The 24,034-nt window shown below is 42.3% G+C and overlaps 1 protein-coding gene across 6 annotated transcripts in view; it reads left to right on the top strand.

Moving 5' to 3' along the window:
- The window catches only part of ZBTB38 (zinc finger and BTB domain containing 38), a 108,982-nt gene that overhangs the window by 15,635 nt on the left and 69,313 nt on the right, over positions 1-24,034 (top strand). The window contains exons 1-3 of one of the 6 annotated variants that reach the window (XM_081072055.1): positions 21,023-21,197; positions 21,666-21,852; positions 22,976-23,049. The gene's annotated coding sequence lies outside the window, so the exon portion shown is untranslated. Of the gene's footprint in view, positions 1-21,022; positions 21,198-21,366; positions 21,853-22,975; positions 23,050-24,034 lie in introns of those variants that run through there. The other 5 variants (XM_081072056.1, XM_081072059.1, XM_081072052.1 and 2 more) reach the window with 5 other exon arrangements.

Below are 24,034 nucleotides of genomic sequence, written 5' to 3'. Positions count from 1 at the left end.
AGAAGAGGGGTCAAACTCTAGTTTAATTTTGTGATCTTCCTCGGAAAGCCATAGGGTTCCACCCAAGGGTGCAGTGTAGCAGCAGCATTTGGGGAATTCTGGGCTGAGTGTGAAATACTAATAGTCTGTGTCGTGGGGAGCATCAAGAAGCAGACACGGGCCCTACAAGAGCAGATGATGACGTGAGGCCAAAAAACGTCCCCTGTAGCTGGAGTCTTCCCAAAAGCAGAAGAGGTAGGAGATGGAGGAGAGAAGGACTCTGAGCAAAGGGAACCAAGTATATTTCTCCCTTCGTGGCCACAGATTCTGCAAGATGGCACCTAAGACCATCACAGCATGCTTAAGCTTCTTATCTATGCTTTGTCTTCTGGTCTATACCAGTTTTCTGTTGGTTGAAGATTCCAGGCAGGCTGGAGTTGCAACAGAGAAATGAACCATCTTGAGCAATCCTGAGCAGTGGAGCCAGGCCCAGGCAGGGATCAAAGTATGATTCTCCTTCTGGGTAAAGAATGTCCACAAAACCTCTACCTCAAACATAGCATAATTTTGAGAAGGTTACATGGCTCAGATTCACGGTAGTTATTGCCTGTCTTTATGCCCCAATGACGTGTTCCCCTGTGTGAATTCCATGAATGAGACCACCATTCTCTTGCCAGTGATTCTCAAACTTTTCTACCCAAGGCCTTCTAAATGATGGAGAACAGAGAATTTGGATCCTGGGAACTCTGAAGGACATGGTTCTAACAGTATGTCCAAAGCACAAAATCCATTCCATGTGTCCCATTTACCTTAGGAACTCAAGTATACTTTGTATTCTAGTAATAACAGAACAGGAGACCTCAAACTGTGGTCAGTTTGGGCTATGTTTTAATCAACTCCATTGCTGCTATAATAAAACATCATAAACTAGGGGGCTTAAAATATATTTATTATCTTACAGTTCTATAGGTCAGAAGTCTGACATGGGTCCCACTGGGGTAAGTCCAGGTGTCTGTAGAGGGTTGTGTATCTTACTGGAAGCTCTGGGGAAGAATCCATTTCCCTGCTCAACCCAGCTTCCAGAAGCTGCCCCTACTCCTTGGCTCATGGCTGTCTTCCTTTGTCTTCAAAGCCAGCAACGGTATGTCCTATGGCCCTTCTTCCATAGTCATATCTCCCTCTCACTGACTACAGCTGGGCAAGTTTATCTGCTTTTAAGGACTCGTGTGATTACATTGTGCTCACCCAGATAATCCAGGCTAATCTCCCCATCTCAAGATTGTGGCCTTAATCATATCTGCAAATCCCCTTTTGCCGTGTAAAGTAGCATGTTCACAGGTTCTTGGGACTAGGATGCGGACGTTTTTGGGGAGGCATTATTCTGCCCGCCACAGCTGCTATGGAAAGAAGCCTTCCTGCCAATCCTAGGGAAGAAATAAAGGTAATTTCCCATGTTCCAAAGAGGGTAGGCAGGCCTGATGTATTTCTAGACACTTCTTGTCATCAAAGGATCTGGACTATACTGTATATTGTCTGGATAAGACTCTGGGTGGGTTGAAAAGACAAGGCACCACTCTGCATATGGGTCTGGCCCTGGAAAAAAAGCTCTGATGGTTTCTATGGGAAAGGGAGATGCGGTGTTCCTGGGATGGCAGGGCATTAAAGAACAAAACTTTTCTTTAAGGCTTTGGGAGTGTTGGTCAGGGTGAGATTGGGGACTCAGGTGTGGGATGACCACAGCGCTGCCCTTGGGGATGAATGCACAGGCCTAGGCAGCAGAGAGTGACCTACCTGTGCCAGGGAAAGGTGAACTCTGGGCCATGGGGCATGCAAGGATATGAGCATTCGAGGAAGAATGGTGGAGCTCTCTCTCAGTCCTACTATATCTAAAGCCAAGCAGGCCTCATGCTGCAGGGTAGATTTTCCTTTTCCCAACCCCATCTGTCTGCATTTGAGATTTACAGTGCTCCTGTTAATTCAACTTTGACCCTATTTCATGTGAACTAATTATCCTGGCCTTATTATGCAAGCAGAGTATTCTCTCATCACGTGCCTGGATTCCATCTCTGAGCTCCCTGGTACTGGCACGTTACTTCTGCCTGAACTCAGAAGAGCTGTGTGAGGGTGAAGTGCATGGGTGAGTGGGTGAGCGTGTGTGGGGGTGAAGTGGGAAGGTGGGAACTCACACCTCTCAAGCACCTATCATAGGGCCTAACCCACAATAATTTCCCAGTGTTAGTTTCCTTCCGCAGCCCTCCCTTACTCATTCTAACAGCTCAGCTTCCCCCCAGCCCTGACCACTAATCATGGTGGCAACTAAAAAGCAGCCCCTTGGAGAGTCCCCAAGGCCTCCCTGGGGACCAGGTCATCCCCATGAGCACTTCTGCTCAGAGCACGTGAGTGGAAGGCAACGCCTGTCCTCTGTGGGGACTGGGGGGTGGCAGTTTCTGGCTTACTGAGGCCCCGATGTGGGAAGAATTTCCTGGAACAACCCCGGCTGGAAGACACTGCTCTAAACAGCAACTGTGATTTCTCATCAGTCAACACAATCTCAAAAACTGCTGTTCTTCATCTTTGGCCATGTTATGCCCAAGGTGGGGCTCTCCTCAGAGGTTCTCTTAAAAAATACTGACACCTGGGTTTCACCCCAGAGACTCTGATTGAACTGCCTGGGTGTCCTATTTTAATAGCTACTTTACTGTTCCCATTGACCGGTTACCAGGAGAATTCCTTTGTGAATAGCCTAAAGGCTGGGGTGAGGGTGAGGGTAGCCGAGGTAAAATAAACGCTTCCCATTGACTGGGGAAGTTTGCTCGTTAGTTCCTCTCCTTTAATTTATTCTATTCTTTCTTCTTTTCTCCCTTCTACCCATTTTTATTATAATTATTTAGAATTAATTGTACAGTTCCCTTTTGTTCATCCAAACTATTATTTCAGTGCAACAAAAGGTGAATAGAAAAGACAGCACAATCTATAGCTTCTTAATGTTTTTGTTTCCTCTTGGCTTAAAGTCTTGCTGAGGGAGCAGAGGGAGCGTTAGGGTGAGACGCTCAGACTCAGAGTAAATAGGAAATGAGTCAACGGCCAGCCCAACCAGGCTCAGCCTGGGCCACTCCACGTAGCCAACCATCCGACTTTCTAGAAAGCACAGGCTGAAGGCACCTCTCAAACTCTCCAGATTTCTTTTATGGCTTAATGCTCACATCTGAAGGAGGTCAAGATGCAAGCCTTCTCCACAGACCCCGTAGATTTCCAAGTTTCTGAAAGAAGGCACTCTCTACTATGAATGTTTTATTCTGCCATCTGCCAGGCGGAAGTGAGTGTGGGAAAACAGCCAGCTTACCCATTCCACTACTAGCATTTATAAAGGAATCAAAAAAACTGTTATTGATTATTTGTGAAGCCTAGTTTTCAGAATATCATTCTTTCATATTCTCATGAAATTTACCAAAGAATCTTAAACTTGGGTGTTGTTGCTTTAAGAAGTCATACATACAGTACGGGTGGGCATTTATGCTGTCGTGAGAATTGTAGTTTTGTGTCTTAGACTGTTTACTCCTAGTGTTAGGATTAGGGATAAAAAAAAAAGAGAGAAGGGAACCAGTTTCCACATCCAAAGATGGCTGCTTGATGTGTTTCCTGATTTAAAACACAAAAAGTGTCAGCCATGCAAACGGAAACCACAATGATATATCACGTCACACCTGTCAGAATATCTATTATCAACAAACAGCAAGTGTTGGTGAGGATGTGGAGAAAAGGGAACCCTTGTGCACTGTTGGTGGGATTGCAAATTGGTGCAGCCACTGTGGAAAACAGTATGGAGTTTCCTCAAAATATTGAAAATAGAACTATCTTATGACCTAGCAATTCCACTCCTGGATATTTATCCAAAGAAATCCAAAACACGAATTTGAAAAGATATATGCACTCCTATGTTCACTGCAGCACCATTCACAATAGCCAAGATATAAAAACAACTGAAATGCTCATCAATAGACAATTGGATAAAGAAGATGTGGTACATGTATACAATGGAATATTACTCTGCCATAAAAAAGAATAAAATCCTACCATTTGAGACATGAATGGACCTAGAAAGTACTGTGCTAAGTGAAACAAGTTAGACTCAGAAAGAAAAATACTATATGATCTCATTTATATGTGGAATCTAAAGAACAAAATAAATGAACAAACAAAGCAAGAAACAAACTCATAGATACAAAGAACACACTGATGGTTACTAGATAGAAAGGGTTTAGGGGGCTGGGTGAGAAAGGTGAAGGGATTAAGAAGTACAAAATGATAGTGACAAAAGAGTGACAGGGATGTAAATATGTACAAGTGTTTAACTTAAAGAATATCCATACTGTATGGAATACTATGTATATGTTATATAGGTCGTGGGCCCATTTGCTTTCAGATCCATTCCTCTCCTCACCTGCTCTGCTCTGTGTCTCAGGGGAACTGACCGTTGCAAACAGGTTTACCAGGCTGCCAGGTCACCTGGGTTCCAGCTGGGCTCAGCCACTGAGAAGCACTAGAGGAAGGAAAAGGCCAGGGTGTTTCTCCCTACGCCTCCTGCCCTTGGGTGATATTTCCGACAGTAGTTGTAGCGAGGCTCCCCACCCCCGCCAGAAAGTCTTGCTGTGGTACCAGCTGCCATCAGTGACCCCAACCCCTGGGATCTGGTAACACCTTCTCCGATGGTCCCTCCACTCTAGGGTTAGAAGTGACTTCCTACTGTCACTAAGTCTAAAGGTCTCAGAATATCGGCAACCATGTGACAAATTCCCTGCCTTAAACTCCATCTTTTATAAATAGGTGTAGTGGTTTCAGTTGTTCTGGTTAGACCCTGACTGCTAACATATGTCATGCTTAAACACATTTTCCTTTAACATAGATTAGCTATTAGAAAATGGCTTAGATTAGAGTTGTGGTTACCAATCTATTATTATCTTCAATTATTTGTTTGAATAGTAATTTGTAATCTATTGAAGTTATTATTATTTGCCAGTAAAATTTTAAAATGCTTGTGAATATCACCATCTTGAGCTTCAAAGCAGAGGCCTAACTTTACTCAATATGTTCATGTAATAAATGTAATGGAAACAGTGAGTTATAGGCCACGATTATGTTTTTCATAATAGAACTACTATTGTATTTTGCAGAAATAGCCCACATTCATTCTTGAGCTAATAGACACACTGGCTTCCAGCAGTGGCATCCTACAGAAATGACCTGGTAGTAGTTACAGTAAAAGAAACGCTTCATAATAACTTGGAACTCAGTAGTAATTTATATCTCCCCCTTTAAGTGATTTCTTTTCATCGTTACCTGCAATATCTCTCCTGAGCCTTTGCCTAAAACCCTCTCTCCTGCTGACTGCAAATTCAGATCGACTGTATTACTCTAGAAGGGGAAAGCATTAGCAGACTATCTTCTAAGAGACCTCAACTAAATAAAGCAAGTCATTTTGACTACCACTTCCTTTCTTCCCTCCCTTCGTCATCTTGCCCAAACTTGAAGCGTGCTACACACACACACAAAACAATCTTGTTCCCCTCTCTACAAAATGTAAGCCCCAAAGATAAGCCCTCTGACATGTTGGCATCTAGGAGTTCTCTAGCTAAATGGCAAGGTTTCTGCCAAGTAATCATAGTAGAAGTAATAGAAGCAGCCAATAGTTATATAGCACTGTAATGAATATGTTATACATTAATTCGTTTAATGCTCACAATAACTGTAGGAAGAAACCGAAGCACAGAGTGGTTCAGTAACTTGCTTAATTAGGATCACACAGCAAGGAATTGGTAAACATAGGTCACCACAAGGTAAAGGCCCAACTAATAAGCCCCATCCAGGTGCAAAAAACAAGAAGTACCAATTAGCATCTTATGGCCTCATTCTGAAGTAAATATTTGAAGACTAGATATTTGAAGAAAGGTCACAACGTGAAAGAGAGATAAAAGTCAACACAAGAATGACTCAGGGGAAAGAGTAAATATAAACAAAAGGTAAGAAAGAAACTGCTAGTTAATATTCTCAGAGATATTTGAGAAGATATTGCATCATAAAAGAACAAGATGCATTGCAAAAGGAGTAATCAGAGAATGGCCTCTGGAAATTAAAAACATTTGTAAAACAATAAAAAAATTCACCAAAAGCTTTGCAGTATAAATTCAAAGAAGTTTCCCAGAGAAAGGACAAAGAAATAGAAATCATAAGAGGAAAAAAAAAAGAATCATACATACAAGGCTAATAATGCAGGATGTCCCACATCTGATTAGAAGTTACAGAAAGAAAAAATGAATAGGAACGATAAGACATTTCCCAGAGGTGAAGGACTTGGATCTCCTAGACATATAATCATTACATTTATACATTGAGGATATAGAAAAGGTCCTCTATGCCATTTGTTATCTGTGCTGTGACCAAAACTAAGTCTTTTGTGCTCTCTCAATAGACTTAGTCTAGGAGTTGAAAATGAGTAACAGGATTTACTGTTACTTGATTGTGACCATGAAAAAATTATTTGCTGTAGGGCTAGTAATCACTCTGATTACATTTCTTGTCTTATAGAGCTTTTTGTTTTTTAACCTGGAGTTTGTATTTGCCTTTCTGAGAATCTTTGCCATTGTTTTATCTTAAGTCTATCTAATCTCCTTATCTAATCAGGAATTCTATCAAATCCCCTTCATTGTCCCTGAGACCTCCCCAAGCTCCAATTTGGACAGTTTGCTCTCTAGGCTCCCATCCAGGAATCGCCTAGTGTCTTCACTGGATTAGATTGCTTCCTGGATTCCACATTTTGTTCTTTATGGTCTTACTCCCCTGGTTTACTGAAGCAGATCGGCAGGTAACTTTAGAAAGGATGTGTAAGCGATACATTTTCTTTGAACTTGTATTCAATTTTCACATTTAATTGAGGCCTTGGCTAAGACTAGGTTTTCACATTGAAAATTATTTTTTTCTTGGAATGTCGAAAAATTGCTCCAGTCCTTTTTAGCAACCAGTGTTGGTAATGACAGATCAGATCCAATTCAAATTTTTGTTCTGTTGGTAAGCGCATTTCTCTCCTCTCCTCTTACCCTCTTAAGATGAATACATCATGCAATAGCAATATAAGCATGTTGTTTAAAGACATGGAGGTGTCTACCAGCAGAAATGTCTTGAAAGGTGAGAAATGGTTACCTCTGCAGAGTGGAACCGGGGACGACAGGAAACGTGCATCTATTTATGTTTTCTTAACAAGGTACATGATGATTTTTGGCAAAGCTTACAAAATTATAAAACCTGGGTTACAAAACTATAAAGAAAAGCAGGTGAAAGATGATCACACAGTCAGGTTTGTGTTACCTCTGAGTCAGGGAGGCAGCTGTGCTCAGGGCTCAGTGGGGGAGGCTGGGGGCTCCTGGGAGCTGGACTCATTTTTATTCAACTTGGGAGGTGATCAACTAGTTGCTTGCTTTGTATTTACCCTTTATAAGTATAAAATTTTTACATTATACTTACACAAAATTCTTTTGATATATGATTCACAATGTTTTTTAAAAAGGCATACGGTATACATTCATCCCAAATGCCAATTTAAATTTGTCGTCCAAGTCCACACAGCAAAACAAAGATTGTCTTCCAAAGAAAAAAATGATAAATACCTCTTATAGCAGTCCAAAAATGCCTGTCATCCATTTTCTCTTTTTGCTTCTTTTAGATGCAGTATTATAAATTGAAAATATTAAGTTTCAGTGTAATCTTCATCTAACAATCATTTGTATCTGAGTTAAGCTTGTATTTTTTAGGGTTGTTTTTTTTTTTAAATCCCCACAGAAAAGAAAGAGAAGATAATATTTGAACCTCAGATTGCAACCTCAGAGTTCAATACAAAGTTAAAGCCTTGCTTCATGAGGTTATATTTCTAGAAGTGCACTTCTGATTCTTTAATTTAGTTCCACATTGACTGGGATACTTGATATCTACCAGGAATTCATTTCCCCAAGAAGTGTTTATCCTAGGCCTGAGATACAGACAAGGTCCTTGCCCTCATAGAGCTTACATTCTAGGGGAGCTGGGAAGACAGATATTCAGCAATTTAATAAATAAATATTTATCAGGCGATAAAGAAAATAAAGCAGGAAAAAGCAGCTAGGAAGTGCAGAGGAGAGTTGTTATTTCATGCAAGACCTAAATGAAGTGAGGGAAGGCGCCCCGTTGGTTATCTTGGGGAATTACAATCCCAGAACCTTGCCGCCTTCTGGGGATACACAATATATATGTCTCTATCCACTAGGTGTGTATAGACTATGAAAGAGCCAGGTGATAACTTGAACTATCAGAATCAACATTTTGTAGCATCCTAGGATTCAGAATATGTTTAGAGTGAATAAGATACATAGATGAAGAGAAGGTCAATGGAAAAGCCAGAAGTTTAAAGAAAGATGTGAAAGTGAGCAAGAGTGGAAGAAACATTCCATCAAGGGAGAGCTAGCTATACTGGGCTAAGGGAACAGCTAAGAAAGTGGCAGAAATGATTGTGTACATGGGTGAGGGGAACTGGGGAAGAAGTAAGGCCACAGGGAATTCTAGGCATGATACTGAGGTCATAGGGACATAAAAATGGAGTAGGTCAGAGGGTGGACAGAAGAGACGATCTTTACCACAAACCAGGTTTCTAAGCAGAGTAGCGCGTGTAGCCTCTACTTTCCCAGATGGTAAGGTGGCCATGCTAAGCTGGACCACTCCATGCTGCAGCCATAAGATTACATACCTGTAATCATTACAGGCTCACCGGCCAATGACCTTGGATATCAAACAAGCACACACAGGGAAGTCTGAGGAAACGTGACTGCAGAATTAAAGGTAACGCGAAAAACCCCTAATAAGACAAAGCTGCCTTCAATCTTAGTACTGATTTGCACTCAATCAATAAATAAGTAAGTAAGTAAGTAAATAAATAAATAACTGCTACCACTCCCCCCTCCCCCATCCCACCCAAAAGCCTTGAAAAGTAGCATAATGCAGACTATGGCGAGGGGTTTCACAACATGACACACAGCAAAGCTTCCTCCAGACAGATAGCCCCTTTCTCCCAAATCCCTCAGCTCACAGGGGCTGCTCAGACCCCCTCTCTCTTCCTCTCCTCACCAGTCTCTCTGTCTCTCTCACCTTCAAGGTTTCTCTTCTTCCCTTCTCCTTCCCCCATTTTCACTCTCTCCAAGCCCATCCTTCACCCTGTAACGCACCCCTAATCCTCTCTCCTTTCAGGGACCTCTGACCCCTTTCCCCTAAGCGTGATCTCCCTTCTCCAACCTGCTCTATTTTTCATCCCTTACCTCAGCTCCGACAAACCAAGAACCTTCCTCCAACCCACACCCCTTAGAAGCAAGGGGAAAGTAAGGGATTCTAGAAACTTCTTGAATGTCTACACTCACGTTCCTAAACAAAAAGCAAAAGTTACACTGGAACTCATGTGGGGAATTGAGAACCAATCACCTACTAATACAAGAGCTATTTCAATTTTCCAGATGGTGGGGGAGTGGAGAGGGAATAGAGGGAAGGAGGAAAGAGAGAATAATGGCCCTGAACTGCCATCATTCATGTGCATGTCTGTCTCGCCCACTGTATTATGGAGACCTTGTCACTGATTGTTGAAGTCTGCACCTTTCATTGCGCCTTAGTGGGTGTGGATATGAATACTTGAATTTGAGTGAATGAATGAATGAATGAATGAACATGGCAAAACCTGACACTGAGTGGTGTGAGGTTGCTCTCAGGTGTCACGTTACTTGGCTTTGTCTTGGATGGTTTCTCAGGAACTATCCTGCACTCCAGGATTCTACAATTGTTCCTCCTGCAAGTGTAGTCTTGCAGAATAACGTGGTTGTCAGCCAAATTCCAGTTTCTCATAACCACCTTATGAAGTCAACACTTGGACACCTGGTCTTGTACCAGCTCCCAAATTTCTTCAACCCAGCTCTTCCTGATTGAACTTGTTGATTTCATAAATCAATAATCTCTTCAGACTCCCTTACTAATAGTGTGGATTAAGTTGTATCAAGGTATAAACCTCTGAGAAGTTCTATGCACAGCACACACAATGCTTATTACATCTCAAAGTCAACTTTTTTTTTTTAAATGCCATAAGTGTTATTACCAAGAAATCATTACTAACCCATAGGACTTCTAACACTGGGTATCTCCCATGGGAGCTTGCTGCTAATCTTCCTTAAACCCTGCTCTCATCAGATAATTCTGTGCTGTAAACCCAACTGTCTCATGTCTGAACAATTCTGCCCAGTGTTGAAAGCCATCCACAAGCTGGTTCCACACTCTTCATCTAACTCCATGTATTCCCTATTACTCCCAACATGCATTGTCTACCTCACAACCAAGCGGTGACCATTCTCACCTCTGTCCTTTTGTCCAAGTCCCTGGAACCTTCTGCTCTTTTCCTTCCACTTCTCTCTCTTCCAGCCGACTGAACTCAGGAAGTTCAATGGACAAAGGTTTCCCTCCAGGACCCCTCCTCCAGGGAGACTTCCCTGACTCCAGTCCTTGTGGCTCTCTGGGCACCCCGAGTTCTACCTGGCAGCTCAGCCCCATTGCGTACTTCATGGCCCATAGTCTTATATCTCCAGGGAACTGGTACCTTCCTCCTGGAAGGACCTGTATTTTTCACTTCTCTGGATCCAGAGTGCGTAGCACTTCGCTTTTCTGTGTGGTGGGTGTTACTATACAACTCAGAATCAAAGGGACTAAGTCCATTTGCCATGGGACTTGCAGTCCACTCAGTTGTTCCCCAATTTGTTCTACTGGGCACGGGGAGAACGACTAATGTAATGAAGATCTAGGTCTAGGCTGGTGGGCCCCGATTCCAGGCTTCATTTTCATGATTCTTCTTGAAGATCCTGTTTCTGTCTTTTTTTAAATGGGAAGTGGAGCACTTGGGAAGATCCTGAGAACTGATGTTTCCGCTAACTTAATGTGTGCATGTTATAAACTAAACTATATGTTGTTTAGACGAAAGAGAATTTCTAAGAGGTGAAGATTATGATGAGAGGAAGGAGTTAAGGAAGATCTGCTCAAAATGCAGGAGCCCCTCTCTCTCCAAGGAGAAATACCGTAGATTACATTATATCGAGAACTGTAACAGGTAAGAATTTTTGCACAAAACCCAGGTGCAAAGCATGCCACATGTCTATATTTCTCTAAAATCAAATTAAACTTGGCTTCAAGTTCCTCACTCTCCAAGGTTAGGGAAGAGTCCAATATCAGGATTACTGGGCCTCCCTGTGCTTGTTCCCCAAGCTTTCGTGGGCTCAGGAAAGTGAAGATATCCTGATGTGTAGATTATGGTGGGCTGCCATGGTTACCACTGCTCCTTCTGCTACTCCATGTGCTAGCCTTTTCTGCCAGTCAGGGAAGGCCCTGGGAGGACCATGGAGAGGCTTTTTGGTGGTGAACTCCCCTCTCCACTGGCCACAGGTTATCCATGGAGACCCCAACCCAGGGTCTCAAAGCGGGAGTGTGTAGTGTCCAGCCTCCAGTCTTTCAAGTAGCCTCCCACCTGAGTTCCTGCAGAGGTGGGGGGACACAGAACCCTGCAAACCTGCACCCACTACCCCTATGTGTACACACACACACACACACACACACACACATTTCTCCATCTCAGGGAAGCCACCATGCAGCTGAGCCATACTTCCCTTCTTTAACTGCAGCAACTGTCTCCCCCATCCTGAATAATTCTTTAAATGCCTTGTTTCCAAATAAAGATCTGAGTGGAGGGGCTTTATCCTGGGATCTAGAAACGTCTCTGTTTAAGACTCTGAAGTACAAAAGGCTATCTCCTTTCCCCTGAGGAAAGGAAGCCCCGAACTTAACTCAAGGCCAAGAAGAAAATTACCTTATCAATCTTTTTTGCTGATAAGGGCTCAGAGTAAAAGGATAAGACACCAGTTAACTTCACCAGCACTCTCTGTTTCATGGGGAAACTCTGAGCCTGTGAGGGCTTGTTCTGTGTGTGTGGTGGCAGTGGGGGAGGGAGGGAGGGCTAAAAGCATTAACAAAGAGATTTGGGCACCTGATGAAATCTCAAAGGGCAGTGTAGAAGGAGAAACCATGGAAAGAAACGTGAGCCACGTGTCTGCAGCGTTAACTGTAGCAGGTGCGACTGTGTCCTGTGACCATTTGAAATCAGGAAATGGCAATTTGCAAAGATTTCCTGTGCAGCAGTTGGACTAGAGCTGGTGTGAGGAAAAGGATTGCTAGTACAGAGGCCCAGGGGTCAGAGGGCCTGAAGCCGGCCTGGGCTCCCCTCACATATTTGTGCAGCCTAGCAGGGGCTGGCCCTGACAAGACACCTTTCTCTAACTCATACAAAGGTGTTGCAGGGCTGATAAGGTGCTATTTAGGAAGGACAATGTGATAAGGGAATATCAGGAAAAGTCTCTGTGTTTAGTTGACTGTAACGATTGTTAAAACTATACCAAAACCCAACCTTATATTAAAGCTCAACCAAACTGCAGAGAAACAAAAAGCATTCATACAACTGAATGTTGATAGAGAGAAGCCAGGGAGCAAGAAATCAGGACACAGCAGCTCCGCCCACAGGGCCCTCCCCTTCCCTCCCCTCCCCCTCCCCCAAACCCCTCCCCACAACCCCTCCTTGCCTCCCCTACTCCTCTTCTCATATAGTCAATTAGTTGCTTATGCACCGTTTTAAGAAGTAGCCAGGTAACATGGAGAATTTTAAAAATAAATTCTCACTTAAAGAGCTAGAGTAGGGCTTTTAAAGACGATTATCACTGCCAAACTTCCTTATTCAGTATTATAGGCAACCTGAGAATTATCTTTAAAAGTGTATCCTATATAAACCTCTCAGAATGGGGGAATTGAGAAAGAAAGGATTTGCGATTTCTTTCATTAATCATTAAGACTGGCTTTTTAAAAGTTCGCTTGGTAATTATGAATGGACTACCTGTTCACTGCAGGAAATAATGAATCCTACCAAATTGTTCTTGAAAAAAATTATATATATATTATAATATATATGCAGCACTGCTATTTATGTTTATTCTTTTCCTCATACACTTGACAATTACAGATAGTCTCAGTCTTTTCCCTGTTTGCCTGTCTGGTAGGCAAATGACCCTCATTGTGTTGTTCTCCATTTCCCTGATGCAAACAATGTTGAACATCTTTCATAAGCTGTTTTATCATCATTGCTTTTTTCTACAAATTACTCTGCCCTGTTCTTAGTGTATTATTTGTTCAGTTAGTACGGATACCCATCGTTTAACTATTCTATCTCTTGAAAATATCTTCTCAAAGTCTGTCATTTGTCCTTTGCTCTGTTTAGGATGTCTTTTGTCATACAGAAGGCTTGAGTTTTATATAAAAAAATCTATCACTGACTTTTCTTCATGGCATCTGGGATTTTGTGATTTCTTTAGGAAGATTTCCTTCATCCTAAGATTGTAAAAATATCCTCTTTTGTTTTTTTCTGGCACTTTCATAGTCTTTAAAAGTGTCCGTATCATCAATCTAGCTTTTAGTTATTTGGCATATAATAAAGGGGTAAGGCCATTCATTAAAATCACCTAGCCGCATTTTCCTTGCGTCCTAGAGAAAAAGGGAAGCTAAGCTCTTTTATCCACCTGAGAAACACTGGTGAAAACCCTATGAGGGAGGAAAGGACGTGTAACTCTAGTATGTGTCCAACAGAGATCATCCGCTTTAGTAGGAAGACTATCATGGCAACCACATATGGTCCTGATTTGCAATATTCTCTTTACGGACACATACTGACCAGCCAACTTTTGACATGGAAACTGTGGAGCCAATGAGGTGCTGTGTATACCAGCCTATAAAAGGGACAGTGAAACACCACATAATGTATATTGAATTCTATGAATGCAGAGGAACAAGGAGCATTTCTGCCCGGGAAGATTAAGGAGAACATTTGAACCTGACCTTGAAGAACATTTTGAGAGACACAAGTGGTGGAAGAGGTCATTTTAGGCCAAGAGAAACCAGGAGCAAAGGCAGAGAAGCAGAGAAGCACAGGTTGTGTTTCTGGAACCACTCATGACCTGTTCAGTTGTCTGCCATAGAGGGAAGTAGTGAGGGATTAAGCTGGATAGTAGTTTGAGGGTGGAGAGTAGAAAGCCTTGAATGCCGAGGTAATGAATTTGTGCTTTATTGCCTATTAATGGAACACCATGGAGGCTTTATTTTTCTAATATCTTTATTGAGACATAATTCATATGCCATGACGTCACTCATTCAAAGTACACGATTTAACGGTTTTATTTTTGGTATACTCACAGTCAATTTTAGAACATTTTTATCACCTCAAAAAGAAACCTTATATCTTTTATCTATAACCCCCTAACCCTCCATCCCTGTCTCAGGCATAAGCTGCCAAAGGCTACGAATGAGCTGCAAGTCTTTGGTGATATGTCAATTATATCTTAATAAAACGGAATGTAAAAAAGCTGCAAGTCCTCGTGGAGTTCACACCATTTCCCTAATCTATCTCAGCACTATTGACATTTTGAGCCAGATAAGTCTGTGTGGGGCGTTGTCCTGTGTGTTGCAGGCTGTTCAGCGTCCCTGGCCTCTGCTTATTGATGACTGTAGCATTCCCCCAGGCCAAAGGACAGCCAAAAATGTCTGTAGACGTTGCCAAATGTTTCCTGGGGGCAGGATCACCCCAGGTTGAGAACCGTTGCTCTAGTCCTCACTTTCTCATCAGTGATGGCTGACCTTGAACCAAGTACTGTCTACCCTCCCTTGAAGCACTACCATTCTCAGATTGCATCAATACTGAGTCTACAAATGTGTTTTCCAGAAGCTATTTTCCTCCAGAGCCACTAGAGGGGTCACTGCAACACAAAGGACAGACAGAGCACTCAGGGAACTTTGTTTTCTTCTCCTCGTGGACTTTGTTGTTTCTGTTTCCTGGGGCCCAGCCTTTAATAAATAGCCTTTGATGTTAAGAGTGATAGCCCTTCATCACAAGGTGCGAGGAGCTGTTTGTCTCTCTGCTTTGTGCCATAAAAGTCTGTGTTTTCAGATGTGGGGTAGGGAGCAAAGTGTTCTTTACTTTTTAAACATTCTTCATAAAGCAGTCAGATGAAGCATATTACCAAAATGAAGTTATGTATCTCTTTGAGGAGAGCCAGGGAGACAACCAGGCTGGGAGGTAAAAGATTTAGTCCTCTTCCTGGTCCTGTCACCTCCGGGCTGTGTGATGTGGGTCAAGTCTCTTAACCTCTCTGGTTATATATAATAGAGCTAAGGAGATAGGCTGAGAAGTTAAGTCAATTGCTTAAGGTTAAATGGTCAAGCAAAGATCTGGATCTGACCTGTCACCTTCATGGGATAGTTGTGAGAATCAAATGAGATGGAGTACGTGAAGAAGTTTTGGAAAATACAGAACCTAACACAAGTTTAGGGTGTGGATTTGCATATGTTATGAGAGTGAGAGGATGTGATAGCTAAGAGGTGGCATGGCGGGGGTTGGCATGTCCACACAGCTAGCAAAGATGTTCCTCCAAGTGTTATAAATGCAGGAAAAGGCCACAATGTCCCCAAATCCGTCACTGCTGCTGTAACTTTATCCCTTGGACTTAAGGGTTCGATCCCCACCAAGATGGACAGATTGCTTGGGGTGGTGTTACTTTATGCTTTTACGGGTTGTTTAAATAGTGTAATAAAGGTGAGAGATCTACTCCAACACTTTTTAAAACATTTTTTTAAACCTTGAACCACAGTAAGAACTATGTTTCACTGCTCACACACATGTTACAAAACTGAAACAAAAGTCTTATTTACAATGCACTTGGATACTTTCTGTTCTGTTTTCTTTTATTCTGTCACTTGAAACCAGCGCTGGTTCTGTCTCAATAAACAATGGATCCTGAGCTGCAGTTTTCAAAACACTGTACTAGAAGGTTTTGTAGGAGGCCAGGAGGTAGGACAGGGTTCTGGTGCTGGGTGGGGAGGAGGAAATAGGAGACGGGCCCTACACATTATTCAGGAAGCCTCAAGATAAACTTTATAATTTTCTAGGGGCTGATTCTCTAAGGAATGATTTAGGAGGAAAAAAAATGAGCAACAACCCCGAATTCATCTGAATGAGTGAAAATGGGCCACTGGGTAGCATGTCGCCTCTAGACGGGATTTTCAGAAGCCATGATCTACACCTCACATCTTCGCATAAAGTATAAATGGGTGTAATGTAACCACCACCGCAACAAAAAAATAAAACCCCACCATTGATTGAACCCTTAGTGCAATGATCAGACACTGCTCTAAGAGCTTTAGATAAGTGACGGGACATCAATTAAGATTGAGTGCTCCTAATTTTCTTTTCTTCCTGCCCACTAAAAAGAGTTCTGGCTTTGTCCAGTTTCTTCCTCTGCCCCATCAGAAGGAGAACTGGACAGAAGAAGGGTTAGAGAAACAATGGTTAGGCTGGAGAAAAGGAGATTGGAAGAAAGAAGGAGAGGCCAAAGCTGTGGATTGTAAGAGGCTTAGGTAGGAGGGAAAAAAGAATGTTAGGAAGCATCGCAAGGGGCTCTAGATGGTGTTTGAGAAATGCAGGTATCGAATACAAGTTAATTTGAAATTACTTTTTGTTACTGGACTGGTTTTCTTCGACTGTAATATCCAGCTGAGACTGATCCACGTGGGTCATGGTCTCAACAGGGTTACGTAAGCATTATCTTATTTCATCTGTGTAACAAACCCGTGAGATGGTGTTATTATTTCCTTTTTTCCGATTAAAAAAAAAAGGAGGCTGATTTGGGCTAAGTCAGATCATACAGCAAATAAATAGTGGAGACAGGACTAAAATTTAGGTATTTTGATATTCAAAGTATAAGCTCTTAAATTCATGAGCAAAGATTATAATCTTGATTAAGAATAAAATACTTAGAATGAGATTTTAACAAAAGGAGTGTAAGACGTGCCCTGAAAATGACAAAACAAAATTAAAAATCTAAATAAATGGAAAGGCTTCCCAGGTTCATGGATGACTATCGTTAAGATGGAAATACTCCCCAAGTTGATGTACAGGTAGAACACGATCTCCATCAAAATCCCAGCTAGATTTTTTTTTTTTTTTTGCAGAAATTGAGAAGATAATCCTAAAAATCCTATGTATATGCAAAGGATCCAGAATAGCCAAAACAGTCTTGAAAAAAATACAAAATTGTGGATTCATAGTTCCCAATTTCCAAACTTATTATGAAGCTACAGTAATCAAAACAGTGTGGTATGGGCATGACAAGAGACATCTAGATCAATGGAATGGAATTAAGAGTCCAGAGATAAACCCTAATATTTAGGGTCAGTTGATTTTTGACAAAGGGGCCAAGATAGTTTAGTGGAGGAGAGAATAGATATTTTTAATAAACTTTTTATTTCAGAACAGTTTTAGATGTATAGAATTACTGTGAGAAAAGTCTTTTCAACAAATGGTTCTTGGACAACTGGATATCCACATGAAAAAAATTAATTTGGATCCCTACCACACACCATAAAAATGAACTTAAAGTGAATAATGGACCTAAGTGTAATAACTAAAACTATAAAATTCTTAGAAGGAAACTTAGGTGTAAAGCTTTGTGACCTTGGGTTAGACATGACCTTGGTTTCTTAGACATGACACCAAAAGTGCAAGTGATAAAAGAGAATATTGATAAGTTGTACTTCATCAACAGTAAAAACTTTTCTTCTTCAAAGAATACCATAAAGAAAGTAAAGTGACCCGCAGACAGGGAGATAATATTTGTAAAACGTGTATCTGATAAGGGATTTATATCCAGGATATGTAAAGAACCCTACAACTCAAAAATAAAAAGACAAATAGTCCAATTTTAAAATAGACAAAAAATTTGAATAGACAATTCTACAAAGAAGTTATACAAATAGCCAATAATTTCATGAAAAAGATGCTCAACATCATTAATCATTAGGTAAATGCAAATCAAAGCCAAAATGAGGTACTATGTCACACTTCGTAGGATAACTAGAATCAAAAAGATAGACAATAAGACTGTTGTTGAAGGAGAAGTAGTGGAAGGAGTGAAAAAGTTAAAGAGGAATAAGAGGTACAAACTTTCGGTTATAAAATACATAAGTCATGGCAACATAATGTACAACACAGGGAAAATAGTCAATAATATCATAATGACTTTGTATGGTATAGATAGTTACTAGACTTATTGTGGTGATCATATCATAAGGTATATAAATGTTAAATCACTATGTTGTACGCCTGAGACTAACATGATATTATATGTACTTTAATAAAAAATAATTTTTAAAAATAGTGGCGGTAAGGATGTAGAGAAATCAGAACTCTCGCACATTGCTAATGAGGATGTAAAATGGTGCAGCATTTTGGGAAACAGCTTGGCAGTTCCTCAAAATGTTACACATAGAGTTACCTTGTGACCCAGCAATTCCACTCCTTGGTATCTACCCAGGAGACGTGAAAACATGTATACGCACAAAAACTTGTACTTGTTCATGGCAACCTTATTCATAACAGCCAAAAAGGAAAGCAACTTAAGTGTTCATCAACTGGTGTATGGATCAACAAAATTGGGCATTACGTGGGCAGATCCACGTAATGGAATATTCTGATGGCGTAAAAAGGAATGAAGTGCTAATGTATTCTACAACATGAATGAACCTTGAAAACGTTATGCTAAGTGAGAGAAGTCAGACACAAAATACCATATTGTATGACGCCATTTATATAACATGCCCAGAAGAGGCAAATCTATAGTGACAGAAAGTTTAATATGTGCTTAGGACCGGGGGTGGGGCAAAGGAGGAGTGACTGCTAAAGGGTACAAGGTTTTTTTGGAGTGATAAGAATGTTCTAAAATTAGATTATGGGGCACACAATTCTGTAAATACGTATATTAAAATCCATTGAATGGCACACTCTAAGTGGGTTAATTTTATGGTATGTAAATTATATCTTAGTAATTTATTTTTTTAAGTGAATGCGTTGAGAGAAATTGGAGCAGCAAGTATAGACAAAACTTGCAAGAAATTCCTTGAACCTGTAAAGGTTTCATTTTTTGTAATTATCAATATATAACTGCATTTGTTATAACAGAGGACGGTTCTCCACATGGATAAAGGTTAAGGGTTTCACCACTTACTTCTCTGTGTCCCCAAGTAGATGTTTTGCCCTATTCTCTGATTTTTATCTTCAGTACTAGAATCAATCCCAGAGCACACAATGCAAGGATCTGTGTCTCCCTTAAGCTTTTACTTATCTTTTCTTCTTTCCTTTCTCTTCCTCTTCACATTATTCTGGCCCCACAAGGTAGGCTGAAGAAATAATCAGCCTCTGTTCATCTTACTAGAGAAATAAATACCTGTGTATGTGAAACAAGCAAGGCCACCTAGCCTTTGGGGAAACGGAGCAGGGAGGTACCCAGAGGCATTTTCTGCAGAGAGAGAAGAAAAGAATAAACAAGACTTCTGCCAAAAATGCCTGGAACTTAAAGTGCTTTCCTCAGCCCAAGGTCAGGCTCTGCGTGGACGTGGACGTTGACAGTGACCCTGATCAGTTGTTGCTTCTCCCTTGATTAAAAAGGTCACGGCTTCCTGTCTTCTGAAATTCACCTCTGCTGATTCCACCTGCCTGGGGAGTCAGACCCCACAGCACAGGTGTAATGCCTCAGAGCTCCCAGCGCAGGGTAACTTCATCGAGTTCATGAGCCAAGGAGAGGAGTCCCATGACCAGACATCCCGCCCCACAGTGAGAAGGAAAGCTGTGGCATGGCATGACTGAAGAGGCTACCAATACTACCCTCCCCCTTTCTGTAAAAGGCTGCACATTCCTGGCTTTTGTCTTCCTTTTGAAATGAGGCATTTACCCAAGGAGAATAGTGGCACAAACCACAGAGGAAGAAGCTACCTCTGAGGTCATTCTTATCCTGGGACCAGACAACCCCATTAACAGATGTTCTCCTCCTGCCACCACTTCGCTCCTTGGCTTGAACACAGCCACTGACAGCTCTCTCGCTCAGTCCCAGAAAGGCAGCTGGTTCCTGGTAGGACGGTGTGAAGAACAGTGACAACCACTGTCAGGTCCAGCTCTGTTCCCTGTCACTTCCAGCCCCTCCTCTCTCTCTGAAACCATGCCATATTTCCAGCTCCTTCTCTAGGTCTCGGAGTCTGAGAGCGCTATCATGTCTTTTGTCCCTGCCATCTTCTTGCCTGCCCCAGAAGTGTGCCTTTAGCTACACTGACGCTTCTACCCACACCCATGAGTCCAGGGGGCAATAAAGACAAGTCTGGGCCTTGGCTCCTCTGAGGTACTCTGTCCACTGTGCTCTTGGACCCTGCATCCACCACACACTGCCAGGCTTTGTCTTCTGATTCTCGTTCTCACTTCCACTTGGACCTGACAATGGACTTGCCCTCCTGGCCACGCTGGGTAGCTCACCAAGCCTCACACCTAGTGTTAACCCATCAAGAGGGCATGAAGCCTACTACCCTAGACAGATCATCCCTAACTGCTCCACTGTTTTCTACAGAATTTGGTTTCAACCCCATCGTTATCCTTCTGCCCTCTGCCCTGGACAGGCTGCCTTGGTCAGTATTCATTCACTCATTCCAGCCACTCAGCACAGTGGTTAAGAACATAGGATGTGAGATCAGACAATCCAGGCTCTGCCGCTAACTAGCTGTGAGATTGTAGAGAAGTGTCTTAATCTCTCTGAGCATCCATTTTCTCATCTATAGAACTGGGAATAATAATAATACCCACTTCATAGCGTTGTCATGATAACAATAAATGAAATAACCTTTGTAAAGCACTTAGCACAGAAGCTTGAACTCAATTCACGGCTAGTACTCAATATATGTCCTCTACTATTTTACTTTAAAATTATCGTTCATTCATTCAACATGTATTTACTGGGCCCCTTGCCAGGCCTTGGGATATAAATACCCCTGTGAAGGAGCCGTGCCCTCTAAAATCCTCAAAGCACAAGCTCACTCTGGCACCCAGAGAGCAGAGGTCCAGGGCCATCACGGAAAGGCAGACGAGAATAGACACCCACTGGGTACTGCCCAGGGAAGGTGACGAGAACGCCTTCTACCTTTCCACATCTCTTTCAGTACCACTGTGATTCGCTGGGTAAGGGAGCACCAAGAGGAAGAAGGAAGAGGGGGAGGTAAGAAATCCCCAGAGAAACACCCTCCCCTCTTTCTCTCTTTGACAGACAGCGGCCATGCCTCTGCCATGCAGGAGGGTGACATGTCTTAGGGAGGCCTTGCTGAATCTGCCTGGGACTGTTCCGGAAGTAGGAAGGACGGCTGGGGGTGGGGAGGCGGCTGGAATGTTCTCCTGGCCTGCTTCTCAGTACAAGCAAGAGTGCTGAGAGGAGGGCCCTGGACATCAAAGGTTCCTTTTGTCCCCTTCCGAGTGGCAGGGCAGCCCGGCCTCTGGTGATGACTCAGGCCTGGCCCTGACGTCACCCACGCCCGGCCACTGGCCTCCCTCTGCAGCCAGGAAACTGGCTGGGGAGTGGCACTCGCAGCTGCAGCAAATCTCAAAATAAGGAGGCAACTGCCTCTCTCTTCCTTCTCTCCATCTCCCCACAGCACACCTTTCTTTTCTTCTTCTTTTTTATTTTTTTAAGCCCCATGGAAGGTTTTACTTGTGGATCAACTTTCAAAAAGTAAGAAGTCAGAATGAGTGACATCATCAGAAAAATATGTGGAGCTGATTGCGATGAGAAGTGAAGAACCCAGAGCAAGAAAGCGGTTATAACTCCTGAGCCCAGGGAGTTGGCAGCGTCTGGGTTTCAGAGGAGCCAGCGCCTCCAAGTAAGTGAAGGCCCACCCTGGCCCCCATCACTCAGTGCCCTTCACTGTGGGGCGCCATCTTGTTCCCTGACACCTGAGGCTTGGCAGGCCCCAGCCCAGAGGGAGGGAGTGGGGACTGCATTTGGGAGACCCTTAATATAACAGCACCGAAGGGATCTATCTGACCTCTCTGTTCTCCACAGGACCAGACAAGAACACATTTTCTCTCTCAAAAAAAAAAAAAAATATATATATATATATATATATATATACACTAAGGCTGAAACCCTGGGGGAAGTGGCCCAAGTCGAGCCCTCCCCGTCAACCCTCTTGTTTTGTCTCCTCTTCCTTCTTCCGCCCTAGTGCTGTGTTTTGGACTAACAGAATGTTTATTCAGAGTTCTGAACTGTTTGCTTCCTGGATCTTATACTGAGTAATCAGATACAAAAATAAATGCTGTTCTAGGCGAATAGGTGCGCTGTGCGGTCAAATGATATTTTCGCACTTAATCTGGTAAAAGATGGCTGCTCTGGTAAGAAAACATCCACAACCTGCCGCCTTTACAGAGCATGTTTCTGGTTGTCTCCAGTTGTTCTGCTTTAGATACCTCCATTTTCTCATTGCCCTGTTTACAGAGAGCTTGTTTTCATTTCTACTTGTGCCATCTGGGATGATATGAAATATAAAGACATTATAACGTATATCTGGTATCTGTTTTAACTTCGACTAAAAAAAAAATCTTAAGTCTTTGCATCGCCTATTTTTCAAGCTCTGGAAGTTCCTACCTCAGGTAGCTAAGTTTCCGAGAGAAAAGTTTTAAGTTGTACATAAGAACTGCAGAGCACATAGGCATAGAAATCATACTCAGTTTTCCAAAGTCATCTCCTGAGTCAGCATCTAGTCTTTGTACAGCTTACTTAGCACAATAGAATTGCTCTTCATAAATTCTGTTTTGTGATGATTGAGCGAGTATATTAAAAACGAATCTTATTTTAAAGACAACAGGGAAGTTTGTCATTTACTGGAAAACAGTGGCGAATTGCTTTGTACACTGACAACACCCTTTGGAAATTAACCGTCAGACTCTCATATATCTCTTTTGTAGGTCTTACATTTTACTTTTTGTTTTATTTTAATGTATCAGAACATCTTGAAGTGAGGCTCTGCTAAACTACTGTTCATCTGGCTGCAAGATCTGAAGCTGTGACCACTAATTCGGTGAGTGTCATTTGTCACTAATGGCTGCTTAAATTTAAGGGTACTAATTTTATTCTTTTGGTTTGCAGTAAGATTTAAGACAAAGGGAGAAGGCGTGGGGACTTCTGCACGCAATGATAATAGCTGTATCAAACAGGATATGTAATAGGATAAGCTAATTGCTGTACTAGACTGAAAAATGTATAATGGCTCAAATAGAAGTTTATTTCTTGCTCTTGTAACAGTACAGGTTAGTGGGGAAACTCAGGCATTCAGAGACACAGGTTGAGAGAGGCTCCACCTTCTGCAGCATGTGATTACCAAGGTCACCTGGGATTGTTTCCACTTCCCAGTAGAAGCGGAAAAGAGCAAGAGAAAACGTACATGGGAGGTTTTCATGGGCCACGCCTAGAAGTGATCTACATCACTTCTACTCACATTCAGTTGGCTAAAACTCTATCACATGACCACATCTGGCTGCAAAGGAGTCTGGGAAATGGAGTCTCTGGGTGGGGGCAGGGTAGCCATTTCCCAGGGATGCTGTGGAGAGTTTCTGGAGAAGAGGTAATCCTCTCTGGCCAGGCATAATAAAGAACTTAGAGATACTCGAGGATAAGACAGCAGAATGCAGCAGTGGGAGAAGAAAAAAATTATCAGATATTTAGAATTCCCTAACTGATACTCTTAGGTAACATCTGGCCATGTGGGCAAGGAGCAGTGGGTAAGAGTTTTTTCCAGATGCCTCTGTCCATTCTGACCCTGAGCCTTTCCAGGAGTACCACCATGCCACCAGTGAGGACAGGGAGGACATTCTTCCCCTTATTTTTCCCTATAGGATCCTCTTGGTCTAGGACCATTCTGGCTTTGTCTCCTGGTTCTGGGTCTAACCATGCTAGTTGGAATATTGCTAACAGAATTCTGTTCCCCCAACTTGGAGCCCCAGAGGTTGATAGGAAAGCTCTTGGTCTCCTTGGCTCATGGTTCTCTCTGCTCCTGGGGGCTTTGG

Source organism: Rhinolophus hipposideros, assembly GCF_964194185.1.
Source record: "Rhinolophus hipposideros genome assembly, chromosome: 14".
NCBI lineage: Eukaryota > Metazoa > Chordata > Mammalia > Chiroptera > Rhinolophidae > Rhinolophus > Rhinolophus hipposideros.
The sequence above is the reverse complement of the archived record's forward strand: the minus strand, read 5'-3'. Positions and strand labels throughout refer to the sequence as shown.